The 17,343-nt window shown below is 33.8% G+C and overlaps 1 pseudogene; it reads right to left on the bottom strand.

Annotated features, from left to right (window-relative positions):
- The window catches only part of LOC103007217 (nucleophosmin-like), a 51,133-nt pseudogene extending 35,314 nt beyond the window's left edge, over positions 1-15,819 (bottom strand).
- Positions 15,820-17,343: the final 1,524 nt, after the last annotated feature.

Genomic DNA, 17,343 nt, shown 5'->3' on the forward strand with positions numbered 1-17,343 from the left:
CTGTGGCTTAGAAAGTGACAGTGTTACCTGAAAAGGATTTGCACATGTGAAAGAGATATTGACAGTGCAATGGCCAGATTGCACACTATTGCAATAGTACATGAAATAAAGACATAAGATCTTATCTACAGTATTACCACATGAATAGAGAAAGGAGACTGAATTCCACAAAATGAATCATTTACTCAGACATGATGGCATGGGGAAAGAGAAAAAGGTCTAACATTCAATTCCAAATGATGAAACTTGTGTGGCTTAGAGAATATGTTATCAAGAACCAATACAGAGTTGGTTTGGGTAAAAAATGGTAGGACTATCTTAAACATAGTTTTATAAAATGGACAAAAAATATTTTAAAACATGAGAATAGAACACTGGATAGGGATCCTAATGGTAAATGTGCCTTTGGATATCTTCTGAATAGAATTGATATCCATAATTAAGTCATTTAGAAATATTTCATCACCTACTCTCCTCTTAGCTCTTAGATGTTGCAAGTGTAGGACTGAAATAGAAACCTTGTCTGCTTTCAGCAGTTTTACTGCAAAATAGAGAAGGTAGAGTACTTTGTGGTAATTGTCTAAAAATCAAGGTAGATATTATAAGAGCGTAGATGAGAACCCCTAATCTAGATTTGGAGATAAATATCAGGGAAGACTTTCAGAGCAGATGGAATTTTCATGAGAGAAAATTTGAAAAAAACTAGAGGTTTGGAAAACATCTGAAAATAGGGCAAGGGAGTCAAGGGCAAGAAGGAAGAATTTCTTGGAAGATGACCAATAAATATACAGGCTTTTTTGCTAAGCAAAGTGAAATAGTGATTTAAGAAGAAACATTTAACAAATCTCACCTAAATCTTTCAGATATAAAACTAAAAGAGTACATATGACTTGCAGCTGAGTAGCTTCCTCTCAGGCAGCTCTCTGAACAGGTTAAATTAAATAATAAGTGTCTGTTTAGGAAGCAGAGGCAGGAAACAAGGGCTAAAACCTTAAAAAGAAGAAAGGTAAAGCACAATAGTTATAGAAAAATGTAAAAGCTTTGGCATGAAGACAGAGACATCCCTTATGCTGATCAGAACTTGAGAACAGACCAACATAAAGCTGGTCCCTAGACCCTGAACACTGAACCAAAATGAAAACAAAGAAGGGTTAGTGAGCAACAGGCATCAAACATTAGAAGGAATTTCAAATGTGTGTCATCTTTTTATTCTGATGGCTCTTCAGTTGGCTAAATTTCCATTATATAGGACAAAGACTTCTGGCCCCTTTCTGACAGACAGGATTCACTCAGATAAGTGATCTGTGGTACAAATAATGCCAACTTCTCCCTTTCCCCTTGTTTATGTCCACCAGCAAATGCTGCTTATTTACACTGTCAGCAGTTGGCTCAGTCATAAGACCTAGGTTTGGAATAGCATTCAGTCAAATAGCCAGAGAGAAATGATTGATCAATCCATGCTCATGCTTGCTTTCAAGTGTCATTTTGCTTATACCTGAAGGCTTTAAGGTAACATGGAACACAGCCTCTTTTCATGCTGGACAGCTCTCCACAGTCTACACCATCCTAGCACACTATGGAATAGTACCTATTCAAAGTTGGATACTAAAGCTGGCAGAAAAGACAAATATCAAATGATTAAAATTACCCTTGGAAATATTTTAGGAAGGTATCATGCAATGAAAGGTCAGTGAGCAATTAATAAATTAAGGTACTTTATTTTTCCAAGAAAGTTAGAAACAAATTCATCTTCTTGGTTGAGTTCTAATTTTAATTTTAATTTTTTAAACAGCTCTATTGAGGTATAATTGACATACAAACAACTGAACATATTTAATGTGTTCAATTTGATGAGTTTGGTCATATGTGTAGTCCCATGATACTATCACCACAATCAAGGGGATAGACATGTGCAACACTTCCCAGAGTTTTCCTGTGTCCCTCTGAGTTTTTGTTCGTTTGTGGTAAGAACACTTAACATGAGAACTACACTTTTAACAAATTTTGAAGTGCACAATACTGTATTTTTAATTATAGGCACGATGTTTTACAGCAGAGGTCTAGAACTTATGCATCTAGCACAACTAAAACTTTATATCTTTTGAATAACAATTCCCCTTCTCCTCCACCCCCCAGCCCTTGGCAACCACGATTGTATTCTCTGCTTCTATGAGTTTGACTACTTTAGATACCTCATTTAAGTGGAATCATGCAGTATTTGTCATTCTGTAACTAGCTTATTTCACTTAGCATAATGTTGCTCTGACCCATTTCCTGAGTAAGACTGCTAAAAATGAGAGGGGCTCAGAGCAAAAGAAACCTCTACAGCATGTCTATACAGCAATGCAAGCCACCCTACCACAGAGACCCTATGACACATTAGACTCATGATACTAAACCCTGCTGAAGACTGAATTCTTAATAATGGGGTATCAGGTGATCCTAAAACCTGAGATGCCATCATGATGCATCAAGCCATAATGCTAATTATGTGCAATAGACATCCCCTATCAAATGAAAGATAGATAGATAGATAGATAAAATACGTAGGTGATAAAATAAGAATTGTGTGTGTGTGTGTGTGAAATTGGCCTGGAATATGTTGGGAAGTAATAAATAAGTTGAGTGGGCAGGCTCAGACTCTCATGATACAGCCTCTTGCCACATTACTACCTTACCTTCTGTACATGCATATTGCCTAATAAGGAGTTCTCTAAGACTGGTGAACAGAGGAGGGAAAGAAATAGAGCCTCTTTTGCACACTCTGCTGGCACCAGTTGGGAGTGGACTGCTGTAGCAGTTCGGCTGTTCTCTGCAGTGGCACTGAAGGAAAAAAGAGTAACATGAAATCCTCCTAGTGGGAAGAATTTTGTCAACTACATCTGAATGATCACTTTGCCTAGAAGGAGAGATACTGGGGTTGACAGAATAATGCCCCCCAAGATGTCCACATCCCAGTCTTAGGAACCTGTAAATATGTTACCTTATATGGCAAAGGGGACTTTGCGGATGTGGTTAAGGTAAGGATCTGAAGATGGGGAATTTATCCTGGATTTTCTGAGACAACCCAATGTAATCACAAAGTTTCTTGTAAGAGGGAGGCAGGAGGTCAGAGTAGAGACGATGCTACAGAGGTGGATGTGAAGATGGAGGATGGGCCACAGGCAGTCTCTAGAAACTGGAAAACTTAAAAAAAAAAAAAAAAAAAAAAAGAATTCTCTCCTAGAGCCTCCAGAAGAAAAACAGCTCTATTGATACCTTAACTTTAGCCCCTTAAGACTCATTGCAGATGTCTGACATCCAGAACATCAAGAAAATAAATCTGTGTTGCTTTAAGCCACTAAATTTGAGCTAATCTTTTAAAGCAGCGATTGGGAAACTAATGCAGGTAAATACGTACTGAATCCTTGACAATGGTTAATAGTTTGGCTGGTTGGTCAGGTATTTGGAAAAACAAAACAAAATAAAAGCTATTATTTATTGTTATGTAATCTCTATTATTTCTGGCCTGATTTGAATGGTTTGGATTTTCTCCTTATTATAGGTTGTATTTTCCTTTTTTGTATTCTTGATAATTTTTTTAAAAACATATGATCCCAACGTTGTGTATTTTACCTTGCTGAGTGCTGGATGATTTTATGTTCCTATCCATGTTCTTGATTTTTGCTGTGAGATATGGTTATGTTTCATCTTCTTCAGGCTTGCTTTTAAGGTTTTTAGGTGGGAACAGAGTAGCCTTTATAATTTAGGGCTAATTTTGACCCACTACTGAGGGGAGTACCCTTCTGGGAACTCTACTCATTTGCCCTAGGGATTATGAGGTAATCTACTTTGGCTGGTAAAAAAGGAACTATTTCAAAGCTAGTGGAAAGCACCAGGGATTGTTCCCTTTACTCATTTTGGGTAGTGTTTTCCCACCCTCAAGTAGTTTCATCACAGGCATTAGCTGATCAGTACATAGGTGAAGAATTGAGGAGTACCCTCTGCAGATCCCCTTAGCTGATCTCTGTGCTGCTCTCTCCTCTTCGGTACTGTGCCCTACAACTCAAACTGCTTTAGGCTCTATAACCCAGATTGGGCTCTTCAACCCAGGTAGACCTCCAAGCTTTTCCCTTGATTCCCCACTTTTCCATGTGGTCTGGGAACTCTTTCCAGGCAATGAGCTGAGACAAACACTGGTCTTAACTAATTTGCTTACCCTCACTCATGGATCATTACTTTTCACTATTCCATGTCCAGTAAAACTGATGTTTATTATATTTTGTCCATTTTTAGATGTTCTAGTGGGCAGGGATATTCTGTTACTCCATCTTGAATAATAGCAGATCATTTTGTGTGATTATTTTGAAATCCTTTTTATTGCCTCACAAAAATCATTCTGGAAGCTCTCTTTCAATAAGACCATTTCACTACCAGGTTCTATACTGGTATGTTATCAGTATTCATGCCATTCATATTCATGCAGGTAATACTAATAATACAAATATGTTAGGAAGTGGGATGTTGGGAGGCGTAATATGTGGTAAATATCTGGATGGCTGAACTATCACATGTGCTTTGAAAGTCATTATTTTACTAGACCAAAAGATACAGAAAAGGAATTTAGATGTAACTAATTATAGTCATCTCTTCCTTTCTGTTGGATTTTCTTTCTTTCTTAAAGTGCCAATCTCATTTATGTTTCTTTATCTTGCAACCTTTCAGTTTAGTCAGTAAAGGAACTACTATCATTTTCTTTACTAAAATTCATTCTCATTAACATTTATTTCTTCCAGGAAATATCTTTATCTCTCTCTGTGTTACAAATTTAGGCGTGGTGTCTTCTGTACCCATGAGATCTTAGGGTGGCAATCATTTTGATTTGGAGTTTATAAAGATGTAGGTTTGGATCTTGGGTTTCATTTGCTGACTTTAAGGTGCATGGAAATTTTCTACTCTTAATTTCCTTACTTTTAAAATGGGGGAGATAATACACACCTAGAAGGTTTGGCTTTTGAAAATTACAAGTAACCTATGTGCAAAGCCTGACAAAGGACGAGTGTTCTGAAAAAAAATATTCTTCTGATATGTATATTATTGCCCACAAAAATACAACATATTTTTTATTTTTGGAGTGCTATATAGGAGTTAACATCAAGGAGAATTTATGGTCTATTTAATTTCTTTAATCTTTTTCTGCTACAGAAAGACAAGAAGGATTGGTTGATAATTTACTCTCAGAGAATTTCCCAGGTTTCCTGGGAACCAGCTAGCTGGAAAATGGGGTTCTCTTCCACGCAACAAGGAGTCTGGACCAAAGTGAACTTCCCCAAGCTTTCATATGTTTATCAGTGGCCATTCCCAGTAATATCTGTAAACTACTGGTGTCTGAGCTCAAATGCCTTTGTGTACAAACATAGGCTTACTTTTCTCTGTCTGTAAAGTCACACTCATGCTCCCTCTTATAAAGGTCCATTTCATGGTGCATCTAGTTGCATCCATGTGAAAGTCTGTCTCTCCTTAGGATATTGAGAGTAAGTGAATCAAAGAACTTGCTGACATCTCCTTACCAATGAATTCAAGCCTGGACCAAGTGATGCTGATGATTTTCACCTGTGTTCTCTACATGACACCTATTTTTAATTCTTCTAATTTTTAAAATCTCTTCTACAAAACTACTAGATGCTAGTGGTTCTGAGTGTATTCTAACTCTATCCTCTCTCATCTCCCCTAAACTAAATAAATAACAATTTACCAGGTTAGTAAATAACTGAATAAATGTCAAGCAAATGATATGTACTTCTGATTAGTCTTCAAACAACTCAAATGGCTCACCATTTCTGCTCCCATGTACTTCTATGATAAGATAAATTTGGAAAATGACAAAGGAGAGGAAAGATATGCTAGAATACCATTCAAGTATTGAATAAGGATCCTACATTTGTATGACTTTATGAAACTGTGGTTACTTTACTAGACTCCAATTCAGGATATGTGATATTGAAATACAATATACTATTTCTTCCTGTATTAAATGTTCTTGATCCACTGTATAATAGTATTTGAAGTTTGATTTTATATTCTCCCTCTGCAGTTTTGTTACCAGATTGCTCTGGTAGATTGATTGCAAAAATGGACCCAATTCTGCACCCCTTCCAGCATTCTCACCTTTTAAATTATGACTTTTATTCTCCTACCATAGAGAGCTGGAGTCTATTTTCCTACCCCTTAAATTCAGGGTTGGCCTTTTGAGTTGCATATGTGATTTATGCATTAGACAAAAGAATGAGGTGGAAATGCCATGTTGCCAGGACCTATTAAGCCACAAAAGGCCTTACATATTTTTGCTCTCTCTCCTGCTTCTCTCTCATTATCATGAAAACAGGTCTGAGCTATCCTGACAGCAGATCAAAAATTGGTACAGAGATAAATCAGAAACGTTTTCTTAGCTATGTGACTGTTCATAGTTTTGTTTTTTCTGTTTATTTTTAATTAGTTCTATAACAGTGTCATACTGATGTTAATCTAAAAGAGATGGTATATAATAAGTAAATTTTTGGATAACTATTTTGGAATATGGCTTTCCACCTAGTTAAGACTTCTGACAATATTTGACTAAGTCATACATCATTTTAAAAATAAACTAAGAGTGGGAAAGTTTATGAAGAGGATATATTGGTTATTTGAGAGCAAGTAGATAGGTGTATTCTGTACCACATACAGTTCATTTCGACTCATCTTTGTGACAGGCAAAAAGATTTGTTGAACAATGCAATGAAAATAGAAGAACATAAAATGAGTGACACTCAATTCTTGTATTAGGGAACTTGATATTCTGTATACTTAGTGTATAATTCAGTGTTGCCCAAATTTTGTGATGATGCCTCCAACTACTTTTTTAGTTAAGGGTTTTATTGCCCTTGGGCTATTTTTTACTTTTCCAATTTGATTTGGAAATTTTCTGACTTTACCTATTTCAAACCAAAGCTAGGGAAAACTTGGCAGGTTTTGCTGCCTTTTACTTTGCATTTGAGGATTCAGTCCAACTACAGTCTCAAGCAAAATGCAAGAATTGCAAATCTATCCAAACTGAAACAATAACATAAGAGTTCACAAGCAGCGAATTACTCTGGGACAGAAAAAATGATGAATTTTGCCCATCCTTGGATACAGCTAAAAACTGACAAGTAAACACTGAAAAATGCCTCTAGGCTTTCCATGACAGCAGGATTTAAAATGATATAAAAAATGGCCATTCTAATGGTTTACTCTGTTACCCTGTAGTGACACATAATTTAGAAATGTCAATAAATAGAGTGTAAGTGTAATTATTCATCCCTTTCTGTATTATTTAACTACAACAAACCTTGTGCTCTTGAACCATTCGGATTGAAATATGTCTTCTCAGTGATCCAAAATATGATATAAAACCTATTAACTAGTGTTGTTGAGAATGTAGAGATTATGACTTGTAGAATTTTAGGTGATATTTCAGAGTATATAATCAGGTTATCAGTTTATCCAGATATTAGTTGCCAAATTTTATAGACTAAAAAAGATACAACTTTGATTAGAATAGATCTTCATGGTATTACCTTATAATTAGAATAAATATGAAGTATGACTTTCACCTTGGGTTGGGAACTTAGTTATAGAATCCGTTATATTTTACTCAAAATGATGTGTGAATGCATTTTCTAAAGAAGAGGAAACAAAACTTTAGAGTCTCAACAATTTAATCTGCACTAGGGAGATCATTTTTCAAATTTGGCTTCCAATAATGACAAAGAGCTTTGTTGTCTTTTTCTATATAATTGTGTGATACATGGACTGGGTTTATTTTTAAATGATAAAGTCATACAGAGCCCTGGATCTCTCTGTTCTGAAAGGCTAACCAGTTTAAATGCAGCAGAATTATTTTGAGCCCATGAAAGCCCTTTTGGATTGTGAGTGTAGAAAAGTAAAGTGATAATAGTGAAATCATCATGATCATTTAGTATTATTTGAATGCTACAGGGCTTCTACTGGAATTTTTTTTCAGCCTGTTTCCATCAAATGTATATTTCTTGGACAAATGAAATCCTGAATATCCTGAAGGGACTAGACACTGAAAGTGATTACCATTAGAACAAGTTTTGATTTGTCCTTTAAAGCAGTTTTTCTTGAACTTTAATATACTGACTCACCTATATTTGTTGAGATGCATACTCTGATTCAGTAGATCTGGGGTGAGGTTTGATAGTCTGCATTTCTAATGAACACCCAGATTATATTGAGGCTGCTGGTCTTTACACCATAGTTCGAGTAGCAAGTTTCTAAAGGATTTCCTCTGCATAACTGACTTTAGATTTTTCCTAGTCCACAGAAAATTAACTGTGAGTCTATTTACAGTTGATCTGAAATTCAGAGAATCAAATCATGAAGAAATATCAAAAAGCAGAAAAATGTCTATACCTCATTTTGAATAGAATGGGGAGAAAGTTGATTCTGCCCCAAGCACTGAGGATATATCCTTCTAATAAGGTTTGAGGTAACTTATGTTGAAACCATCTATGTAAGATTATTCTTATTGCCACAACTTCTCTCATAGAAATTCTACTTTGTATATAAATGTGTACATATACATATATATGTAAAGTAAACTTACCATCAGAATAAACTTACCATTTCTTTCATACATCACTATGGTCAAACACTTTAAAGTGTCTAAATGTAGATAATTAAATTGCTTTAGTTTCCCCTTTATTTTGAGAAAATTTGAATTTCAACTCCTAAATTAATTTGCTCAAGTGCTTGTACCAAAAGCCTAACAGAAAGAAATGTGTGCTCATTTCCAGGCATAAAAGTGATTTATGTTTGTGTTCATTGTCTTATACAAGATTTCCAGATTTCAGCAACATAGAAAAGGCATACAAAAGATCAAGACAAAAAAAAAAAAAAATACACTCTCAAAGATAAAGTAATTACAAAATCAATCTTAGATGAGGCTTTAAAATATTATGATTAATATGTTAGAGGTACTAATGGTTAGGTTAACAATAAAAAATGGATATGTAATGTTCAGTCACAATTACAATTGCAAAATGTGTAACATATGTGCAATGGGATTATCAGAAGGAAAAGAAGGAATAAAAGGAAATATTTGAAGTAATCATGACTGATACTTTTCCAAAATTAATGACAAACCACAGACCCAGGAATTTCAAGAAACACCAAGCAAGATATATTCTAAAAAAATCTATACCTGCAAATTATATTCAAACTGCAGAAAATATAAGGCAAGAAAAAAATCTTAAAAAGAAGCCAGAGGAGGAAAACAAAAACAAAACCAAAAATGTAACCTACAGAGAAAGAAGGATAAGAATTGCATCAGATTTCTCAGATACCATACAAGCATGAAGAGAGTGGACTGAAATGTTTAAAGTGGTGAAAGAAAACAAAAAACAACTACTTAGAATTCTTATCCAGCAAAATTATTCTTCAAATGTAAAAGAGAAATAAAAACTGTTAGAAAAACTAAAATTGAGAGGATTTCTTGAGAGTATTCCTGCCTTGCAAAAAATGTTAAAAGAAGTTCTTCAGAGCGAGGGACAATGATAAGATCAGAAGCTCAGATATACACAAAAAAGGAAGAGTATTTAAAGAGGAATAAATGAGAGTAAAATGAAATCTTTCATTTTTCTTATTCTAAACTGTTCTAACACAGAAAACTTTGTTCAAAATAATAGTAATAATATATTGGATGGTAGATTATGGATAGTGAAATGAATGACAACAATATTATAAGGACAGAAGGAAGGAAATGAGAATGTCCTGCTGTAAGGTGCCTTCACAACTCATGAAGCAGTATAATGTCATTTGAAAGTAGATTTAGATTAGTTTATAAATGTATATTGCAACCTCTAGGGCAACCACTAAAAAAAATCTTTAAATATACTTGATATACTAAGAGATGAGAGAAAATGGAATCTGATAGATTGCTCAGTTAAAACCAGATAAGGAAGAAAAAGAGTAGAACACAAAAAAAGAAACAAAGAACAAAGGTAGTGAATTGAAAGCAGTTACAAATATGCTAGATATTAAACTAACTATATCAAAATGACTTTAATATGAACGTTGTAAATACAGCAGTTAAATGACAAAGACTATTAGGTTGGATTTTTTTTTTAAATAGCATCAGAAACTGTAAGAAAATGGAGTAACATTTATAAAGTGGTGAAAGAAAATAACCTGTGAACTCAGAATTATATATCCAGTGAAAAATTCTTCAAAAAGAAACAAGAGTTAGGAATTTTATCCAACAAACAGAAACTGAAAGTATTCATTGCCAACACACTCACTCTATGAGAAATATTAAAGGAATTTCTTAAGGAAGAAGGAATGTGATTCCAGGCGTAAGTTTTGATCTACCAGAAGAAATTAAGAACACTGAATATGGAATAAATGAACTTAAATAAAATTATTTTTTCTTACTTTTCAGTCCTATAAATATAACTTATTTTCTAATCCAAATAATACTGGTGTATATATATATGTCAACATATTTGGTGTTTATAGTACACATGAAAGTAAAAGGTATGGCAACAATAACACAAACGTTGGGAGAGAATTGGTAAAATATTGGTATAAAGTTCTTATATTACAAATGACGCAGCATGCTAATAGTTGAAGATAGGTTCTGACTAAATAGTGATGCATATTATATATCCTGCAGCAACAACTATGTGAATAAAAATAGAAGTGTAAATAAAAAATCAGTAGGGGAGATAGAATATAAGCAATGAACACAAGAGGAAATAGAACAAGAGGATAGAACCAAAGAATAATTGGAATTTGTAGGAAACAAAACAATTCTACAAGATTTTGATCCAAGCATGTAAATAATTATATTATATATGAATAACCTAAAAATACCACTTATCTCAATAGAAACACTTGCACAAAATTGACAGTTCTATATAGTAACTTTAGATGATAAACAAATGATGGCCAGTATGCACATGACATGTTGCTTGGATCATTAGTCCTTACTGAAATGCAAATTATAATCACATTGAGAATAGCTGAAATAATATGTATGTGTCATAAATATGTAAACATAATTATTTATCTACCTATATATTTATATATCTACCTATCTATCTATCATCTATCATCTATCTTTACCAAGAGCTGACAAGAATATAGTGAAAACTCAGCTGAAACTAACATCCATTTCTGATGGGAATTCGTAAAGGCAGAACCCCTTTGGAAAAAATTTTGGCAATATTTTATAAAGTTAAACTTATACCTACCATTATTTACATTATTTATTAAAGAGAAATAAAACCATATATTCATTCAGATACCTTAATTCATTCAAATATGTGAATGTTTATACTAGCTATATTCATAATTCTCAAAAACTGGAAACAAGTCAAATATCCTTTAACTACCCAAAAGTTTAAGTATCTGTGGTAGAGTCATACAATGGGATACTACTCAGCAATTTTTTAAAAGTTATTGATTCACATACAAACATAGATGATCCTTTAAGGAACTTTCTAGTTGTAAGAAGCCAGACACACAAGGCTACCTATTGTGTGATCACCTTTATATGACATTCTGAAATAAGAAAAAAAAAATAAGGTTAAAAAAAGGGATAGCTGGAGGAGGAGTTGCCTACAAAAACACATCATGAATGAGTTTTTGGAGAGATGGAACTATTCTATATGGAATTGTGTTTGGAGATACACAATTCTATGAATCTCTCAAAACCCATAAAACTATACAACACAAAGTACATTTTCTTATATGTGTCTTTTAAATCCACTGCATGGAATGAAGATGGAATTAAAGATTAAAAATGAATCTCACTGAATTTAAAATTTATTAATGATGCCACTGTTGGGCTGAAAAAGAAAAAAAAAAGATCTTATAAATTTGAAAACAGTGTTTTGAATAGATACTGTAAGCCTGAAGGAAAACAGGCTATTCTTGTGGGTATTATATCCATGAAACAATAATGAGGTACTATAAAAGGAGTGGAAACAAGAAATGTATCTTGGTTGTTAAGAATATAATAACACCAACAAAAATCTTAGTAGAAATAGTGGGAAAAAAATTATGGGACTCTCTCAATTAGAAAAGGAGAAAAGAAAGGGAAAATAAGAGGCAAAAGTAAACTATTTGAGGAACAAAATTAGTTAGTGATTTCATCATCTACTTAGCACTAGACTACCTCTTTGAATTCATTTTCCAGTACTCATGCCCTTTCCCACTGACTACTCATTTTGATCCTTCAGTTCTGCTAGATTTTTCAGTCCTAGGGATTTAGTGCTGGATATGTCTTCCCTGAGCCTAGAGCACTAACCCTAGGATCATTTCATTGTTGCATTTCTCTCAGCATTCAGGCATAATCTCAAATATCTTATTCAAAGCAAGCTAATTGAGCTCTTTCTCTTCCAGTAACTGTTTATGATATCGATTTATTTTATGTTCACCACAACACTGCTCAGTTTCTGAAATAATACTGCATTAATGTTAATATAAGTTTAAGATTAGTCTTTGTGCACAGCTTTTAGCAACAATAGATAGAAGAGTTCTTGACATATAATAATTTCAAAAAATATGAGAATGGGGGAAGAGAGAGGAAGAAAAGAAAAAAAGAAAGAAGAAGGAAGAAGAAGAAAGAAGAAAAGGAGGAGGAAAAGGAGAGGGGAGAAGGAAGAAAGGAAAGGACAAAGGAAGGGAGGGAGGGAGAGAAAAGGGAAGGAGGGAAGAAAAAAGAGGGCTTCCCTGGTGGCACAGTGATTAAGAATCCACCTGCCAATTCAGGGGACACGGGTTCGAGCCCTGGTCTGGGAAGATCCCACATGCCATGGAGCAGCTAAGCCCGTGTGCCACAACTACTGAGCCTGTGCTCTAGAGCCCGCGTGCCACAACTGCTGAGCCCGTGTGCCACAACTACTGAAGCCTGCGTGCCACAACTACTGAAGCCTGCGTGCCTAGAGCCCATGCTCTGCAACAAGAGAAGCCACTGCAATAAGCCTGCGCACCGCAACAAAGAGTAGCCCCCGCTCGCCACAACCAGAAAAAAGCCCATGTGCAGCAACAAAGACCCAACGCAGCCAAAAATTTAAGAAATAAATAAATAAATTTTAAAAGAGAAAAGAAAGAAAAAAGAAAAAAGAAAGCCGACATTACAGAAATTATCACAAGAGATGAATATGGTGGCACACGTTAGATATTGAAAAAATTCTAATCATGTCATCACTGCTTCTTAATGGCCCTGTTCAAGTAAAAGGAATATATGTAATATATTTTATTGTATTTGCAAGTTTTTTGGAAAAAATTTCCGATTCCATATTGTATTTTGTGATTATATTGTGTAAAAGGTATAATTCAGATATTTTTATTATCTAATTAAATCAAATTTGTCAACAATATGCAGTTTTTAACATTTCATTTTAACATTAACTCATTTAAAGAACATGTTTTTAAGATTTTATTCTTATTCACTTATTTATTAATAGTAGTTCAAGTAAAACAAATCGTACAGATTACCTAAAAAGTCTGAATGACTGATTTGATATCAATTAGTATATTAGTTTATGTTAATTTCTTAATTTAAATGTTAGAAAGGTAGCATCATTTATATTAAAGTATTCTTTAATTGAAAAATTAAACTATAATCATCATTCCCTTATAAAATTGTTTGCAATTGGAAATTTTGCTACATCTATTTTTATGTGATATTTACAAATCAAATGCTCATTTGCATGAGATCATCATTCCTAACAAAAGCAAAAGTTGGTCTTAACATCTCGAGTAGAATGTATTCAGAAGAGTATAATGAGGCAAAACATGTTTTTAATTTTGATGAATCTCAATGAATTGTGGTATTGTGTTGTTATATTGTAAAAAGACATTAATGGAATAGATTTTGAAAAGTCCATATAAATTCTCATTAAATACTTAAGCCTAAAATATTTTTTGTGAGTGTTTTTGTTTTTGCCTCATTACATACAGATTTGAAGTTACAAGAAGTATAAGCAAAATTAAAGGATAGATAGATAGGTAGATAGATAGATACATGATAGATAGGTAACTTGATCAAGGGAGGATAAACAGAGGTAAATAAAAACAAGACCAAAAAGAGTAAAAGAAATATGCAATTAGGAGCATTATAATTACATTATTTAACCTTCGACTTGGGTTCTGAACTTCTAGATTGCTTGATATCCAAGTAAATGTATGGTATGTGAACTTCTGCTTACTCCTTCAGAAACCTCCATATGATATACCTTTTTGAAGGCATGGGCGATTTGAGAAGAAAGCAGCTTTAAGCAAGCTAGCCTTTGAAAATTTTTATAAAATTTCCTTTGATCTCCCCAAATACTGCTTTCTTTGATATATTAAAAGAAAGCTTTAATTAACTACACAAATGGTTTATTTGATTTTATTTTACATCTGTGAAAAAAACCACTAAATAACTGTAATTTAAATCTTTATATAAAATCTACTAATGCCTCTGTTGCTTTGTAAGGATTGTTTCAAGGAAAATGTTGAACTCAGTTAACAAGCCTTTACTACTTATGTAAATGAGAGAAAGGGACTCTGTCATTTAAACTATACAGTATTTCAAAAAGCTCTCAGATTGTTACACTGCAAAGTAGTAAAAACTCTGTTGAATTATCCAAAAAAGCAGTTCAGTAAGGGAATGGCCCCTAATTCTCAGTTACCGTGATTTATCATTATATTCTTAACATTTTATAGTTTTTATTTTTATTATGTTGTATTCAAATATTTATTAAGCTGCTAAGGAGATGCATAGGTGATTAAGACATGGTCAAAGAGGTGAGGCAAATGCACAAGTAATAGAAAGCAAAGTATAAGGTTCACTGAATCATAGCAGTCAAAATAATGTGCTTTAGGAGATCAAGAGTGAGATTGCTTCCAGACTGGAAGGGGTGTGGGTGAGTGGCAAATCAGGAAAGGGGATTGAGATTAAAATAGAAGACTTCAGTCTGAATTGTTGATGATACTCAGTATGGGCTATATTTATCTCTTCTCTTCCTCTCTGGGCTTGATTTACCAGTAGTGCCCAGGATCGTTCAATGCACTTAATATACTTGTTTGCATTTTTGCTTCAATGTCTTCTACAGAACTAAGTTCTTTTGGTATTTTAGGAGTTCCCCCCCCACACACACTTTTTTTTAAGAATTCTTGACATTTTGGTCTTGGTGTTGATGGTTTTGAGTCTTTTCCATTCTGGTTTGATTTTTGTGCATTTTTGGTTGTAGTATCTCATAGAGATTTCTTTACCAGAGCTTTTTCTTCAGCTTCTTTTTCATCAAAATCATCGTCTTCATCTTCATCCGCAGTGAGTTTTACTTTTTTCTGTGGAAACTTGCTTCCATTTCTAAGTACAGGACACTTTTCAGATAAACTTAGGAGTTTCACATTCTCCTCCTCTTCATCCTCTGACTCTGCATCTACCGCCACAGCTACTAAGTGCTATCCACTAATAGGCACAGACCCTGAGCCACACTTCAACTGTAAGACCACAGCTGTTGTTATTTCAAAGCCCCCAGGAGAAACTATTGGCTATACAGACATTTTCAAAGTTTCTAATGTTACTTTAATTGGACTGCCTTCATAATTCATTGCCTCGACTTCAACAATGTGCAGTTCATCCTTTGTACCAGTCCCTAAACTCACTGTTCTTAGAGATAACTGGTGCTCATTTTCATCATTATCCACCTTAAAGAGATAATCTTTGTCAGCCTTTAGTTCACAACTGAAAAGATAGTTCGGTGGCCTCAAGGGGCTCATGTCCCTTTCCATGGAATCTTCCATGGGGTGGTGGCACACACTTTGCTGGGAGAGAAGGCAGATGGAGGTAAACTACTGTTCCAGACAATAGCCTCGCAGGACAGAATCACACCAGGTGACATTTTATAGCTTTTTGAAGTAGAAAAAAATAAATTGGCTACGATGAAAAATGTACTTTTTCATGCTTAAAATATATCATTATATTTCTCCTGGAAATTAAAAAAAAATCAAATTAATATGGAAAGTATTTCATTGTGATGACAGTTTTGGACAATTTTGTAGGGAAACCATTTTGATAGAGAGTCTGTAGAAGACAGATCTCCACACTACAGATACATAAAACACTACAGTGTTTGAGATATGGCTATTTGCCCACAGGTAACCAACTTTAATGAACTGAAAAATGGTTTCCCTTACTGCATTTGCTTTTGGGAAACTTTAAGATAATGATAATTAGATAATTGATGCTTTAGAGATAAATGAAAATTTTATTAGAAGTTACAACATTTCTTTTCATAATTTTGCCCTTCATTTGAAAATGCTGTTTTCTCTTCCATGTGATTCTCTGTAAATTTCTGTAGCATGATTTAAGCAATTAATTGTATTTCATTCACTATTTTCCTATAATTGATCATTATATAAATAATAAATTAGATTTAAAAACTCATATTTCCAAAGACCTAACATGAATACCTTTCAGTAATAAAACAATGATTTAAAAGGTAGAACTGAAATTATAGTACAATGTGGTATTAATATTTCATGTACTCTATTCTAATTTTTAATTTTTACAGTAAACTTAGTTAAACACTGGTCCTTTAAAAAGGTTTGTATTGCTACTTTCCCACTAATATCAGTAAAATAATCAAGTGGAAGAGTTATTTTCAGGTCTCTGAATTCTGTCTGGCTAGTCTCAAGACCTGGAAAGTCATGGCCAACTGTTATTCACCAAGTCATATAAATAGCACAGAGCAACAACATAGCATGTACAGTACTCAAAAAATTCCATAGGTAGATGCTTAAAACATGACATCACTGACAAATCTGAGGTATAGAATTATGTCTACAGTATCATTGCAATAAATTAATGTGTATAAATAGAATAATATGGAATGAAATAAAAAATTTAATACTAGTGGAGTAGTAGACAATGAGAAGCTGAAAACTTGTTCCTAATGGATTATTTTGTATCAGGTAAGAAAACGTCATTTAAGAGTTCTTAATTTTCCTGAGAGATCAAATGCCTGGACCAGATATGTAGAAATATCAATAAACATGAATGTACTTTTCTTGATTCTCAAATGAAAAAATATAGCATAACCAAAAATGAATGGTGAGAGGCCTTAGATCTTGTACTTCCTTCTTCACAATCCTCCAGTTGTGGAAGTCACATATAGCCAAAGACTTTAATAAACAATTACAATTGTTAGTCCAGATTCTGAGAAAAGTTCAAGCTCATACGTCAGACTCAGATTGGGCTTTGCTCTGTAAAATCTGGGCACCCATAATGGTAGAGAACTTATTATGGTATCCAGGATAGATCCTCTT

This window comes from Balaenoptera acutorostrata, chromosome 17 (genome assembly GCF_949987535.1).
Source record: "Balaenoptera acutorostrata chromosome 17, mBalAcu1.1, whole genome shotgun sequence".
NCBI lineage: Eukaryota > Metazoa > Chordata > Mammalia > Artiodactyla > Balaenopteridae > Balaenoptera > Balaenoptera acutorostrata.